General features: G+C 45.4%; 1 protein-coding gene across 7 annotated transcripts in view; it reads right to left on the reverse strand.

Moving 5' to 3' along the window:
- The window catches only part of PLCB4 (phospholipase C beta 4), a 411,040-nt gene extending 396,873 nt beyond the window's left edge, over positions 1–14,167 (reverse strand). For 2 of the 7 annotated variants that reach the window (XM_064572829.1, XM_064572827.1), the window contains exon 1: positions 13,854–14,165. The gene's annotated coding sequence lies outside the window, so the exon portion shown is untranslated. Of the gene's footprint in view, positions 1–13,583; positions 13,750–13,853 lie in introns of those variants that run through there. The other 5 variants (XR_010405777.1, XM_064572832.1, XM_064572833.1 and 2 more) reach the window with 5 other exon arrangements.
- Between the last annotated feature and the right edge of the window lie 1,952 nt (positions 14,168–16,119).

The raw sequence follows: 16,119 nt of genomic DNA on the forward strand, positions 1-16,119 counted from the left end.
TTAAGAACGTCAGAGCCACTATTTTCATATGATTCAAACTGACATCACGAATAACTTGGGAACTCCTGGTTTGGAACTACAAAAGATGCTCTCTTAAATAAAACAACATTCAGCAGAATATTTTCCTTCAATTAATTAATAGCTCTCCTGCTCACCCTCCCTCTCTCTCTCTCTCTCTCTCTGGCACTGATAATATTCACAAGCCATTTTGAAAAGAAAATGCTACAAGAAAATAAATACAAAGCATTTTAGATTACCTAGAGTCCCACTTAATAAAAGTAATCTGATTAAATCAATGCTTTTTTCCTGTGAATTTCTAGCCAAGTTTGAAATTTACAAAAGGCTTCTCTGATTTGGAGATCTAACACACTGTAAGAAAAATAAGCATAACTTGATTAAAATCTAACTCGTAAAGTAGAAAAAACAATGTGAGAGTGTGCCTAGCAGGAATAAATGATAAAACCATCTTCAGGGAAATGTCTCCTCTGGTTCTGGTATACTATTAATTCATATCAGAACTTCTGTTAGCAGAATTAATGAACGTAGAGTTTTCAGATTACTGATCATCTTTCCAAACTGATCACTGTGCTACTTCTCAGAGGCCAGTGTAAATAATCATGAAATACTTCTTCCCGCTGTAGTAAGTCTGCAGATGGTTTCAATTTATTTAACATGGCACCTCTTCTGCTTATTCATCAGATTGCTTCCCTAATTTGCCCAATCTGCAGACTCTGTGATCCTGGCATTTAGTTATTCAATCATTTAAGAGACATTGATTTAGTCTTCTTATATGCACCAGATTCTTCCCTTCCCCAAGGAAGTCATGCTGTGGCTAAAATGTGCAAACCATGCAACTGGAGGACTGAGGTGGGGCATCCAACCTGGAGTTGAAATCTAGGCGGGTTTTGCAGGGAAGAGGACAGCTGCGGGGGACGTGTAAAGAAAGGCCTGTAGGATTCAGCCAGGTGCAGAAGGGGGTTGGGTGCGAAGTCAGCAAAGGCACTGAGGCCACGGACCTTATGTTCTTGGAACTTTAATATAGCTTAAAATAGGTGACGCAAATAAAAGCATTAAAACTTCACTGTTGCGGTCCAGCCGTGGAATGGCTTGTATTTGGCAAATTAGGGAAACAGAATTAAGTCCTGAAAGCAATAGAGAGCTGTTGAAGCATTTTAGAGGTAATGCTATAAAAAGATTTGTTTTGTGCAAATTACTTCAGCTGAGTAAGGAGAATGGAGTAAAGCGGCAGAAATGTAAATTCTTTTTTTTTAAGATTTTATTTATTTAAAGAGAGTGAGTGCGAGCAAGCAGGGGGAGGGGCCAAGCAGACTCAACACTGAGTACAGAGCTGGACTCGGGGCTTGATCCCACAACCCTGAGATAATGACCAGAGCTGAAACCCAGGAGTCACCAGGTGCCCTGGGATGTAAATTTATAAATTTATAAAGTAGCTGTTTATCTACATCCTCCAGTTAACCCCTGAAGGCAAGAGCTGCAACTCACTTACTGTTACAGTACCGTGATACTTAAGAGCCAGTAGAACACATGAATGAGGAATGAATGAGAAAGAACAACAGGGAAGCTCATTGAAACATCAGAGGAAAAAATCAAGGCACAGAATGTTGTGAACAATTCTTAGGCGGTGGCTACAGGAATGGACAGGAGCAGACAGAAATGCAAGATATTCATTCAGTAGACTCAACAGATCAGTGGCTTGTTTCACGAAGATTTAGAACCCAGGATGAGACATGGATTTGGAGTGAAGTTGAGAGGACTTCTCTTTTGGACACACCGATCCGAGAGTATCCATAGGACTTGAATGTAAGGCTACCCAGCAGACAACAGGATGTAAGTGGAGCTCAGACAAGAGGTCAGGGATATAGGAGTCATCAGTAAATAGGTTATAAAAATGGGAGAAGTGGAAGAGTTATCTTGTACAAAGTACACAGAGTGAGATGAGTCATGAGCAATGTAGAGACCTCCAGAGAAAAGCATTTTAAGGTCAGGGTGGTAGACCAGATGTCACAGCTCTGCCTCTCATATATGAAAACTGCATAGGTCGGGCAAGCAAGCCTTTGCAAACAGGGACTTCCGGAGTCTGTAAGGGAATAGCAAAAATGAGCTAATGTAGTGCAATTCCTTCAGGTTGGCAAAGTGATATGACCTCCTCAGAGTCACCAACTCAGGGAATTTGCACAGCAGCAAACACTAAGAGCTAATGCCTTAGTTTCTTACACCATAACACTTGGACGTAAGAAGAGATGAACTCTGATATTCCTTTCAGCAGTATGATTTTCATGATTCTAATCAAGTTTCACTGCTTGTTCATTCAAAACAAGTACACAAACCAAACAGAGCAGTCTTTTCATCTTTTCAAACAACACGGCCACAAAAATGAGAAAATAAAGGAGTCCAAAATCTCCGAGTCTTCCTGCCATGTTGAACAAATGGGAAAATAAAGCTTGTTCATTTCCATTCAGTGATGCTAATGATTCCATTAAATTGACTTCTTTGAAGGAAAATTACTGCTAATAACCTTAATTTCCTCCTAGTCTCTTCCCCTAGGTACCTGACATTTTAAATAAAATATTTTCATAAAATATTAAAAGCGAAGGAATTATATCTTAGGTATCCAACTCCATATTGACAGACTTTATGAATCCCTTTTATCTCAGCTGTCTAGGGCCTACACTTTGGGATCTTCAGATAAACACATCAAGTTTCCCATTCTATGCATATCCCAAGTAACACAACCCATTTCAAATGAACCAACAATTTTTTTGGGGGGGGGAATAGTTTCTCTATGGGCCCACCACAAATCATACTGATACCAGCCATGTGGTGGTCTAGAACATTCCTGCCTTCAATTTGACTTTAATTGTCTAATTATCACTGTAGCTATTTTCTCTTCTTTGTCCCCCAAACCAGGCTTTCCACCCTGCCCTGACCTCTCACACCTCTCTCTGGATGGCAGGTGGGTAGCGTCTGTCATTTGCCTCCCCAAACCCATTTGCCATGCTTCTCCAGCGTTGCCTCCTTTCCTAAGCCCTTTGGCTTCTGCATGGATTCAGCTAATGGACAATACCAGCCAGAAGTTCAGGGGGCATGGGAAGAGTGAGGTAGGCATATTTATTCCCCCACTGTCTCCCTTCAGTCACATAACAAGTTGACTGTGTCCCCCCCACAAAAGGACACAGCTCTTGCCAGATAGCCTTCTTGCGCCTCCACTCAGAGCAAGAACAGCTCCCCATCGATGCTAGGTCTTTCTGCAGCACCTACCTGGTTGTGTTCCCTACACCTGCCCAAACCTTCCAAAGGGTCCCTTTATTAAACCTTCCACAGAGGACTTAAGTTTCCACATGCCATATGTTCCTTGGTAGGCCCTGAATGACACAGGGTTAAAGAGTGACCAGGTGAAGCCCACCACTGTGCCTCTCCCAGACACTATCGAAGGAAATTGTAAACTGTAAATCGTCGTAACATTTCCACGAGCAAAAACCTAGTACACATTTTCTTGAATAGCAAGTTTTCAATGCCAAAGAAATAGAACTGAATCCTACCATATTTCTACAATTCAGCATGCTGTAGAAATAAACATGCAGAAGGCATACAATCAGAATCTGAATGTCATTGCCAAACCTAACCAGAATTCTTCTCAGAAACGGGGATCTGGAGAAACATGAAAGAACCATATCCATCTTTGAAAACAGAAATGTCTCATTTTCCTACTCTTTATCCATATCAAGATTATTAAACCTGATACTGTGACACTTTAAGGTGATTCCAAGTCTTTCAAGGGATGGCACAAAATTCTAAAAAGTACTAATAATTCATTTCATATTATTGGTAACAAGTACAGTTACTGAAGTTGTGACTTCTGGAAAAAGTTGGGAGTCGGTGACCTAGATTTTCTGTATTTTTCCCAATATCTCTCAAAATGAAAATAAAGAGGAGTTTCTAATGTATATAGCCCTTCGTCTACATATCGTTTCTAAATATTATGGAAACTACCTTCAGGTATCTATTAAATAGTAAGTCAATAAAATAGCATTATCTCTGAACCTTATAATTCTCTAAGTGGAAAGTAAATGAGATTCTTAAGTAAGTATTTGAAAGTTGAAAGCTATAAATACACCTGGACAGAATTTTTAGCAATGAAATTAACTTAATTTTCCCAGATCAAAATGAACCTCTGTTGGTTGTGCAGTCCCTTACTTCTTTGACCATATATTCGAGGGTGTTTATGACTTGTCCCTGCTGTGAGTGATCTAGAATTTCACAGGTAACCAAACCGATCAGAATACAGACTTTGAATTCTGAGTCTGCAAGGTATCTTTTTACTAAAGAGTTTTTAAACTGGCCTCTTAACTGAGAAATTCCTTTTGATTAAGTGTATTTTTTTTTTAAGATTTTATTTATTTATTTGACAGAGAGAGACACAGTGAGAGCTGGAACACAAGCAGGGGGAGTGGGAGAGGGAGAAGCAGGCTTCCCGCAGAGCAGGAGCCCGATGCGGGGCTCGATCCCAGGACCCTGTCCTTAAATTTCTTAAAAATACAACATGTAGTGGGGCGCCTGGGTGGCTCAGTCGTTAAGCGTCTGCCTTCGGCTCAGGGCATGGTCCCAGGGTCCTGGGATCGAGCCCTGCATCGGGCTCCTGCTCTGCGGGAAGCCTGCTTCTCCCTCTCCCACTCCCCCTGCTTGTGTTCCAGCTCTCGCTGTGTCTCTGTCAAATAAATAAATAAAATCTTTAAAAAAAAAAAAAGAAATACAACACTTAGGGGCACCAGGGTAGCTCAGTCATTAAGCATCTGCCTTCGGCTCAGGTCATGATCCCGGGGTTCTGGGATCGAGCCCCGCATCGGGCTCCCTGCTCCCGGGGAAGCCTGCTTCTCCCTCTCCCACTCCCCCTGCTTGTGTTCCTCCCTCACTGTGTCTCTCTCTATCAAATAAATAAATAAAATCTTAAAAAAAAAATTAAGGACATGGACTATTTCTCAATCATTTCCTGGTGCACTGTATATAACTGAAATCCGATTGAATTAGTGAAACAATGTAACAATGTGGGGCATGCTTCAATTAGAGGATATGTTCATAATTTGAGGTTCCACGAGATAGACATTCCTTGGAGGCCTTTCTTAAAGGCAATTTGGCAGTGCTCTCTCAAAATGGAAAATGTGCATAACCTTTTGACCAATTATTTCTATTTCTAGGAATTTAGCTATAAGAAAATCTCACACAGGTGCACAAAGACCTATGTACAAAGATCTCTAATCTTTCAGGGTACAACAGTGAAAATAGGTGAATAGTTAAATAAAATATGGTACCCATAGTACCAAAGTTTCAAAAGATAACCAGCGCACTGATATGGAAAGAGCTCGATGACATACCTTAAGTGAACAAAAGCAAATCAAAGAAAAATATATACAGAATAATCCTGTTTACGTAATAAAAAAAGACACGTATATATACTTATACATGTAAATGCACAAAAAAGGAAGTGGAAAGAGGCACTCTAAGCTGTTGCCAATGGTCATATTTGGGGATGGCTGAAAGAGGATAAGAGTATTTTACATTTTGTTTCTATATTTCTGTATTATCATTTGGATGTATCATATACAACATTTTAAAAACCGGTGAAAACAAAAAATTAACACAAATTCTAGGGGTGCCTGTGGCTCAGTCAGTTAAGCATCTGCGATCAGCTCAGGTCATGATCTCAGGGTCCTGGGATCGAGTCCGGCTTTGGGCTCCCTGCTCAGTGGGGAGCCTGCTTCTCCCTCTGCCTTCCACTCCCCCTGCTTGTGCTCTCTCGTGCTCTCACTCTCTCTCTCACTTTCTCTGTCAAATAAATAAATAAAAATCTTTAAAAAACAAAAAGGAGTTCTAGAGGGGGTTTGTTGATTTGTCCAATGACAGTGCATCAGCAGATATAAGAGAAACCCACCTCAAAGGGACTTCACTCTCATTTGTTCACTTGTGATCACTCATTTAAGAACCAAAAGGAAAATGACGGCTGTTAAGTAGATTGCACCTTGAAAGACCAACCTGCAGAAACAGATCTACATTCTGTATGTCCAGGACAAATACGGCAACTACCATGTAGCAGTGAGAATATTTTGGACTGGTTAGAGTTCAAGACAGTGAGGTACACAAAAGAACCTGCATATCCCCATAAACGAAGTCACCCATTTCTCCATACTTAGGTGTTCTTATTTAAAGGAGCACCATGAAATAGGGGGGAAAACCATGTCTTGCCTCCCGCAACTTTGTATATTTGCTAACATCTTAGAAAAATGAGGGAGAAGAAAAACAGGCAGAAATTCAGAACCTAAAGTCTATGTCCACTGGACATAAATGACCATAGCAGCCTTTCTAAGAAATTTAACAGGAAAACAAAAACAAAAACAAAAACCCACGCCTGAATAAAAAGGATGCCGTGCTTCCTTCAAGATGAAGCTACAGTTCTGGCAATTTCTAGTACATAGTATTTCCGAACACAGTTCACAAAAGGCTCAAAATGGGAGCTGAGGGGCCAAATTCCTTCCACACATGGGTTTTGTTTGGCCAGCCCAGGGGCTGGCATGTTTGTTTTTATTTTAATTGATTTCTAAACCATTTTCAAATGAGATCTCACACTTAAAAATAAATCTGGATTTCAGGCTTCCCTTAAAACTGTAGAGGTGCTGGCAACCCTGTGCCCGATGCCTGCCCAGGGGACATGTGTCAGCCCTGTGCCACCCCCCACCACTCCCTCAGGTCTCTAATACCTGGGCAGCGGCTCGTTGCTTACTTGCCCTCAGAAAAATCAGAGTGCCACACCCTGATGGAACCCATGAGGCACCTCACCCAGTAAAAGCCGGCCCTGCAGAACACTAAGATTCCTTTTTAGGCTACCCCAGAGTAGCCCTTAGTAATCTCCCTCTCTCAGACTTCTGGCCCATGCACCTGCGGAAACAAAGGCGGGCAGGGTTAAATGAGGACATGTGGCTCTATGCTCAACTTCCTACTTCAGTTGCCCATTCCCAGCAGGGTTGCCGGAACCTTCTCTGTCAGATCTCAGCCCAATCACTTGAAATAACGGGCACAAGACTTTTTATGGCAGCAAACCGTTCGGCAGCCCGTACCTTGGCAGCAGGTAACACAGGGCAGTGTTGAGAAGTTGGGAGTTCTGGCGTCCGTCCATCATCCCTCCTCTAAATTTAACTCCCTGAAGCAACTTCACCTTTCCCAGCCTCAGTTTCCCCAGGTGTAAAGTGGAGAGCCTATGAGTAACCACCAAGGAAAGGACGTGGCACACTTCCTTCGCCCGACAAACGTGTGTGGTGTTGTGACTGAGGCTCTCTTCCTTTGGGATGTGCAGCCACTGAAGCTTGCTGCGGGAAGGCAGGAACCACCAAGCCTCCGAAACACCGGAGATCTCCAAATCATTCTAGCGGATGCCCCGCTCCTCCCAGGCCTACGTAGCTTATGATGTTTTTTGGGGTTTTTTTTAAGATTTTATTTATTTATTTGAGAGAGAGAGAGAGCGCACAAGCAGGGGGAGCAGCAGGGAGAGGGAGAAGCAGGCTCCCTGCGGAGCAAGGAGCCCGATGAGGGGCTTGATCCCAAGACCCTGGGATCATGACCTGAGCCACCAGGGCAGACGCTTAACGACCGAGCCACCCAGGCGCCCCTGTGGTCTTTTTTAAAAAGCCTGGTGGGAGGGCGCCTGGGTGGCTCAGTCATTAAGCATCTGCCTTCAGCTCAGGTCATGATCCCAGGGTCCTGGGATCAAGCCCTGCATCGGGCTCCCTGCTCCGCGGGAAGCCTGCTTCTCCCTCTCCCACTCCCCCTCCTTGTGTTCCCTTCCCCGCTGTGTCTCTCTCTGTCAAATAAATAAAATCTTAAAAAAAAAACTGGTGGGAGACACAGATGCCCTGGGGATAGCATCTGGCTCACTGAGCATAGTTTGCAGCCCCACAGTCTCAGAATTTGAGGCAGTTAATGTTAGATCCCCCGGTCCAACTGCAGTCACAGGGTTAGGCAAGTCCAGGGGATGATCTGGACCTTCCCAGCAGCCCTAAAAGGTGACCAGAACTTTCTGTACTTGCAGGGAGGCAGAGCCAGGATCCCCTGTTACAAATTTTTTTTATAAAAAATTTTATTTGAGAGAGAGAAAGAGTGTGTGTGCACATGAGCAGGTGGGGGGGTGGGTAAAGGGAGAGGCAGAAGCAGACTCCCTGCTGAGCAGGGAGCCTGTTGCTGGGCTTGATCCCAGGACCCTGAGATCATTACCTGAACTGAAGGCAGACGCTTAACCGAATGAGCCACCCAGGGACCCCCTGTTACAAGTTTTATAGGAATTGACTCAGCCTACTTTGTATGGATAGGTCAATGGCATCTGCCCCTACAGAGAAGGAGAGGGTGGGCAGTAATACCAGCAGTATTAGGAGAAGGACTAAGAGCAGTTGTAGCAACAGCAATAGAAACAAAATATCCAGCATCAGGCACAGTACAGTGTGCTGTGCACTTTTGCTCTATGGGGTTGGTCTCCTCATTTTACAGATGGGCAACTGGGTAGATGCCCAGGGTCACACAGCTAATACATGACATAGTTGAGATTCAAACTCAGGTCTGCCTGAGTCCAACACCTGAGGGTCTTAGCAAATTTGCACCTGCTGAAAGCAAACCCACGGTGCAACCCTCCACTTAGGCCCCAGCTGCCTCTAAGACAGTTTTTCTAGAGCAGTTGTCCTTTACCTTCAGTGGGTCATAGACCCCACCCTCCGCCAAATCTGGTGAAACACAAAGACCCTTATGAGGGTAATATTTTTAAATGTATAAAGTTAAGCACAAAGGAAACCAATTATATTGGAATATACTTATCAAAATAATTTTTTTTAAAATCTGGACATACTTAGTAATGCATGTGTTTCTTTTTCAAGCCATTAAATGCCAAGATCCAGAATGACAATAATACTTAGCCTAATTGTTATTTGGAAGTAAATGCAGATAAAGACATAATTCATTTGCCAGCTATATTCATGGACCCACCAAATCCCATCCTCAGACCATTATAGGGTGGACCCGAGATGAAGGACTCTTGTTCTGGAGGAGAGCATGAGATGTCAAGTATAAATCTAATGGTCTGTTGTCTCTTTTCTCTGGATGAGCTGCTTATAACTAATGACTTCAAGTTACCTTCTTCCTCTTGTTCTAAAGAGGTAGCTACTTCAGTCATGTCAGGGAGCTAAAAACACCCTTTAGGGGCACCTGGGTGGCTCAGTCGTTAAGTGTCTGCCTTCAGCTCAGGTCATGATCCTCAGGGTCCTGGGATCGAGCCCCACATCGGGCTCCCTGCTCCACGGGAAGCCTGCTTCTCCCTCTCCCACTCCCCCTGCTTGTGTTCCCTCTCTCACTGTGTCTCTCTCTGTCAAATAAATAAAATCTTTTAAAAAAATAATAAATAAATAAAAACACTTTTTTAAAAAAATTTTTTTAAGATTTTATTTATTTGCGAGAGAAACAATGAGAGACAGAGAGCATGAGAGGGAGGAGGGTCAGAGGGAGAAGCAGACTCCCTGCTGAGCAGGGAGCCTGATGTGGGACTCGATCCCGGGACTCCAGGATCATGACCTGAGCCGAAGGCAGTCGCTTAACCAACTGAGCCACCTAGGCGCCCCAACACCTTTTAATTGTTCAGGAGCAAAAGAATGCTTTGAGGGCAATGTATCTTAAAGCAATGACTTGCCTGGCCCAAGGGTAGCATGGTCGCTAGAGGTAGAATTTCCCAACCCTCAGCACACCAAAGGATCATGGGAGAAGAGTTATGAAGGAGACTCCCAATCAAGGGGATAAGATAATGCTAACGGGCCCTCACACTGTATGTGACCTTCTCAAGGAAGGTTTTATAGGTGGTAGGCTAGAGAGGTGTTCAGAGAAACACTTTCTTCTGATTTCCGTCTCTTTCAACTATTCTGATTCCTCAAAGAAAAAAAAAAAACTAGATGGAGTTCATGCAGAGAAAAATAAAAACTGCTGACCATTCATCCTCTTGCACAGAAGGATCTCCCAGCTGAGATCTGGAAGGTAGGGCTTTAGTGCCTTCACCTCTTCTATGAACTTGGGTTACACCTTGAGCATATGAAAAGCATCCAAAGGCATGAGCTTCCAGCCAGACTTTTACAAAGTGGGATTTGGGGGTGGTTGTTGCAACTGAGTGAAATCGGCCTTGAGAATAAAAATGACCCTGGGTGATTTTTTTTTTTTTTTTAAAGCAGGCTTAATTCTGATGAGGGCAATGCAGACTTCTCACTCATCTACTCGGCGATGCATTATCACCCCACTCTACTTCCACTGGGGTGAAGTAAACCACCCATTTTTCTATTTGGTTAGCTGAAGAATCACAGCCTCTTGAATGTGCTAGACCTTCATATCATTCTAAGGTATAACTAGATAAACAATACTATACCTTGAGGAAGTATTTCTACTTTAAGGGGGAAGGCTTTATCAAAAGAGAAACTATTACACAGAAAAACAAATACTAAGGAATGGAGGAAAGACCTACGCAAGGCTATTGTATTTCCTGATGATTGCAGGGGAGTAGAAAGATACAGAATGGACAGTACTGAGAACTAAGCAGTGTCCTTGCAGACACGGTGAACATCTGAACACCACCAGGAAAACCACAGAAAGTCACTGCTGCCCACCATCGGCAATGAAAAGCTGTATTTATTTCTCGTATTTATTTCTCGAGAGGCGGATGAGTCTTTTTGGAAGACACTAATGTGGCCTACAAGTTCACATTACGAGGTGAAAACCATCTATTTTAGAAACTTCAGTCTGGACATGAAATACCAGGTGTGATCATTAAAGCGGCTCCATTAGTCCTTGACCTCATTCTGCATATAAAACGCAGAAGTTCTTGGTTTTACAAGACTTACTGTGATAGCCAGTTTATTAAAAACCTGGGTCACGAGTGCTAATAAACATGCTGTTTCATCCTTACTTTACAAGTGGTCCTTACAAACGATGATAATTTGGTCACAATCTGCAAAATAATTTTAAGTTTCAAAGAATATTTTGCTTTCCCCAAAATATTTGGGGGGCACTTGTGGAGAAGAGGAAAAATACATAAACTTTCTCTCCTATGACTCTATTAAGTGCTGTGATACAGAAAGCTAAAATTTATCCTCAATACAAAACTTTAAAATTTTAAAAATCAAATAAACTCAGCAGCTAATGACTAACGTATTTAAAAAAATAATAATCCACAAAAGTTATTAGTTAATTGTGATATTTGAGTCTGCTGGCTACATCTGAACGTTTGAGGATGGAAACGCAACACAACATCCAGAAGCTGGCCTCACTTATATCACATCCGTTCACAAATTAGCATGCCAATGTGATCCCTTCAAGGAAAACAACAGAGCAACAATGAAAGGCAATTTTACCTTAATTTTAACTTTGAAGGTGGGTAGGGATACTAGGCAAACACATTTCAATTCCTAATAAATATAACTGGCCCCTGATGCCAAAATCAGCAGGGCGCATTAAGGCAAAGACAGTTGGAAACATAAAATAGCAGGGCGAAAGGCACTGACTAGGTCTCTACTGGAGATGAAATCGCTCAAAGTGATACAGATTTTTAAAGTCCATTTCTGCAAAAGCTTTTCGGGAACCCTTACCACTTTTTAAACTTCTGTATTTCGCTCCCTCATAGGCGAAAATACACTACCTCAAGATTCTGGGGCACAGAAGTAGTTTAATATCATTCACATTTTCAGGCACACAAATATAAAACTCCGAAGACAGTATTTGAGAACAAAGCGCTTCTGTGTGGGTGTGCATTTATAAAATAAAGGTAGCATTATTCCGACAGATAGAAATGTGTATCCAGTGATCAAATGGAGTCTTAGAAATTCTGTTTTGACAGTTACTTCTAGAATAGCATTTTCAACAGCCATTAATTCAAAGCTGGGTAGTGATATCATCAAAGCTAAATCAAAACGAAATTCAGATGGTTGAGTAATCACAGTGGGAGGGATGTGTAATCGGTAATCTACTAGAGGGTACCTTTAGCTATGCCATAATATGTTACACGCAAAGGGTTACTAGCTGTGGCAGCAAAAGTCTCCTGAAATAAAAATGCCAAAAAAAAAATGCTCTTCCATTTAAGAAGTGAATTTCTATGAAAACAGGTGTTCTCCCAAGATGTCAATCATTTATTAAACTTCTACAGTTCAAAAGGAAGATGACATAATAGATTAAAACGCCAGCTGAAAACTATGCAAGACTGTCTTATGAAAAACGCATTCTAGATTACATAACATGGATAATGGCAGATTAAACTACACACCCCTACCCAGCTAGATTTGTGCTTTTGCTTGGTTCTATAACTTAGGCCACTGAAGTTTGAAGAGTGCACAACATTAGGTTCTCAGCTCAACCACATATTTTTGAAACCAAGAGTCCTGAAAAAACTAAAAGATAAAGTTAAATTTTACACACAAACACAGAGTTTTCCCCAAGGAACACAGTTCCTTAGACACTTTTTTAACCTCCTCATAGATGGCCCGGGTGAAGTCACCAGTTGCTTTTCCTGGTCATGTTTACTTTATGAATCTGATTTCCCTTTAAAAAGGAAACAATTCAATTTTAGATATTACAGGGCTGCCTATGTTTGAATGACATTATTGCCAACCAAACAGAATTATTAAACAGCTATCTCCCACACACTCACGACTTAATTTATAGATCACCCTGTATCACATTTATGGTTAAAAAAAAAAAAGGCGACCTTCCATTAATGCTTTGACCGAAATTAAATTTTAAACACCTGTGTTTATAACAGACTTGCTACACAAGTTAAAAAAAAGAAGTTCTCTCTCAAATACATGCTTAAGTTTGAAAATATAAATGGGCATTTATATTTTCTCTAGAAAAAATGCTACTTTATGAGAGTTTTATGATTCTAGATAAAGGTGCACTTAGAAACAACTAGAAATTGGTGACTTCCATATTTCCATACTTCGGTACTGCCTACAAAGTCTACAGCCAGAAGTACTGTACTATATAGATAGGGTCTAATTAGTTAAGGAAAAGGCAACTTTAAAATTCTGAAAATAAGACAACCTTTAATCTCCATCATTTATATGTTTTTAAGAGGCCCAAACACTGCCCCCCCACCGAGTGCTGGCCTGTCAGTTAAGTGGAAATGGTCAATCATTTCTATTACCTCCCCAGAAGAGGTAAGAAGATCCACATGCATACACATTTACATGCTTTGCACGGTGCCAACTATTTCCAACCAAAATAATCATATACACGTCGAGCCGAGCTATTTCTAGCCAGAAGCGGTGAACGTCTGGACAGAGTCTGAGGAAACCCAGTGGGCGACGATTATAGGGGAGGGGGTGGGCGCGTGGACCCCTGCCTCCCGCGCGCGCGGCGCCTCGCACCCCGCACCTGCACCGGCTCCCCGGCAGGGCATCCGGGTGCGCGCGCACGCGTCCGGGACGCACCCGCCGGGAGCAAACAAACCCAGCGGGCCGGGGCGGGCGGGAGCATCCTCGGGCGGGACCCGAAATGCCTTCTCCTACCTGTCACTTCGCCCGGAGCTGCTGCCGGGGATGCGGCCACAGCCGCCGCCTGGAGACCCAATGTGTGCGCGCGCGTGTGTGCGCGCGTGTGTGTGTGTGCATGTGTGTGTGTGAGATCTTGTTTGCGGTGCGGCTCACTTACTGCTCCCCGCGCCACCAGCCCCCTCCCCACCCCCGGAGAGTCGGCCGCCGAGCCCCCTCCCGGCGCGTCCTGTCCCGCCCCCCCGCCGGCCCCCGCCCGCCCCCCGCCTCCCCGCGCGCGATCCTCACCTCTGCCGAGGGCGGGGGGTCTCCGTGGGCGCTCCTCGCCGAAGCCGCGGAGCAGCGCCGGCCCGCTCCGCCGGCCCGCCCGCCCGCGGGGCTCGGCGTGTGCCCGGCCCCGGGTCCCGCTGCCCCCTTCGTGGCCGGCCGCTCCCTCCGCCCCAACCCCGAGTCTCCCTCCCCGTTCGCTTCCCGGCTCCAGAGCCCGAGCTGTCGCCTCGCAGCCCCAACCTGCCCAGGCTACGGAGCATGCCCAGTGCGGCGCGCCCGGGCTGGGCTGGGGGTGGGCAGGGGCAGGGCCGGCCGCCCGGCTGCTGCGAGCCGGCTGGCGGGGAGGGGGCGCCGGGCGGGCCCGGGGCGCAGCCTCGCGGCCGGGGGCGGGCGGCCCTGGAGGGTCGCAGGCAGCGCCGGGAGGCGGTGGGTGGGGCGTCCGGGGAAGCCGCCTCGCTGCGCACTCCTCGGGGGTCTCCCCGGCCGCCCCCCGCAGCTCCAGCGCCGCGGCACGTGCCCAGTGTCTGGGGTCCGGGCGCGCGCAGGGTGGTGCGGGGCGCAGAACCTTGGGGGTAGGGGGGAGTGGCACCCTGCTCCGCTGGGGGACCAGCAGCTCGCCGCGGGCCCTGGGGCGGGAGTGGAGGGGGGGAGTGGAGGGGTCCAGGACTGGCGAGAACTGGTACCCCAAAGCGGCTGGCGGGGGTGGGGAGGTGTTTATTTGATTACATTTTGTTTTGTAAACACATAAAGCGCTTACAGTGCTTCGAGCACTATTCTAAACGCTTTTTATTCATGTAATCCTTAAAACAATCTTCCAAAGCAAGTACTACTGTTATCTCTTTTTTTTTTCTCGAGGCTTAAACTGAGCCACAGAGAGATTAAGTGGTTCCAAAAAGTCCTCCCCCAAGCGCAACCTTAGAAACGCAAAGCCCCCAGACTTTCGTCCCTGGAACGCTGGGGCGCCGCTCCAGGCAGTTCCTGGCTCGCCCCTGCCTTACAACGGCCCCCAGTGAATCCGAGTCCCCCTCGCACTCAGACCCTAACGGTGCAGACTCTTAGCATCACTCTTTGTGTGGACCCTCAACGCGCTGCTCCAGAACTCCCGGGAGGGCTTCCTCCTCCCCCAGGCCACTCTGCCTCCTCCTCCCGGCCGGCGGCCACCAAAACCCGGAGACGTGGCACCTGCGCATTGGGGACTGGGGCCACGCTCGCAGCTAAACTGGGCATGCTCAGCCGCCTAAGCGGGTCCGGCTGGCCGGGAGGAAAGAGTGAGCCTGGCCGCCGGTGCAGTGTGGGGATTGGAGGGGGGATGTCCACGCTCTTGATGGGCAGAAGCAGTTGTAGATACCAAAGTCTCGTTCCTCTGGCACGTCCTGGCCTTTTCCAGGCTGGGCTAAAACGGGGTGGGAGGAGGGGGGGGTGATCAAAAGTTTACCAGCTGGGCATCCTTAAGTGGGAGGGGGCTGAGCGCCCACAGACAACTCCCCAGCTGAATTGCTAAGCTGCAATTTTAGCTGAGCCCTTAAACTAGCTCCTCAGCTGAGCCTGTCTGCCTGTGCGGAAGCCAAGAAAAATAGCCTAAACCAAGTTTCCCAGCCAGATTGGAAAGGAAGGAAAGACAGATCCCAGGGAAAAGCTGGGTGGCTCTTCACTGTTCAGGGGTCTTCGAGATGGGGTGATGTTGAGTAATGCCAGCGTAGTCCAGCAGCTCTTTCTCAAACTGTGTTGTACGCACAAATCCTCAGGGAATCTTTTTAAAGGGCAGATTTTGATTCAGCAGTTCTGGGGTGGGACCCCGAGATTCTGCATTTCTAACATCTCCTGGGTCACGCTAGTGTTGCTGGTTTAAGTAAGATCAGACTCTGAGTAGCAAAAGGTGAGGGCAGTGTTTTAGGCCTGTTCTCTATTTATATTTATGAAAACTAAGGTTTAGAAAGGCAAAGCAATTTGCCCTGGGTCACACAGCCGATAAGTAGTGTAGCTAGTCTCAAACCCAGTACTCCAGGACATCGTGTGTCCGTGTTCCTGTATTCCCCAGGTATCATCCATAGACAGATGAGCCGGAAGCTGTCATCTGTGTGTCTTGACCATTTCCACAGTGGAATTTAATTTAATATATAGTACACCTACACCTACGGTATCAGCCTCCGCTGTATAAAGCCTCTACATTTTGGTGTGTAAAACAACTATTCGCTCACAATTCTGTGAATCAGCTGTTTGGGCTGGAATCAACAGAGCAGTTCTGTGTTTTCTGCTGGATTCTCTCATGCTGTTGCAGATGTGT

This window comes from Mirounga angustirostris, unplaced genomic scaffold, assembly GCF_029215605.1.
Source record: "Mirounga angustirostris isolate CCGP_5_RB_7025 unplaced genomic scaffold, mMirAng1.0.hap1 SCAF_10, whole genome shotgun sequence".
In the NCBI taxonomy this organism is placed as follows: domain Eukaryota; kingdom Metazoa; phylum Chordata; class Mammalia; order Carnivora; family Phocidae; genus Mirounga; species Mirounga angustirostris.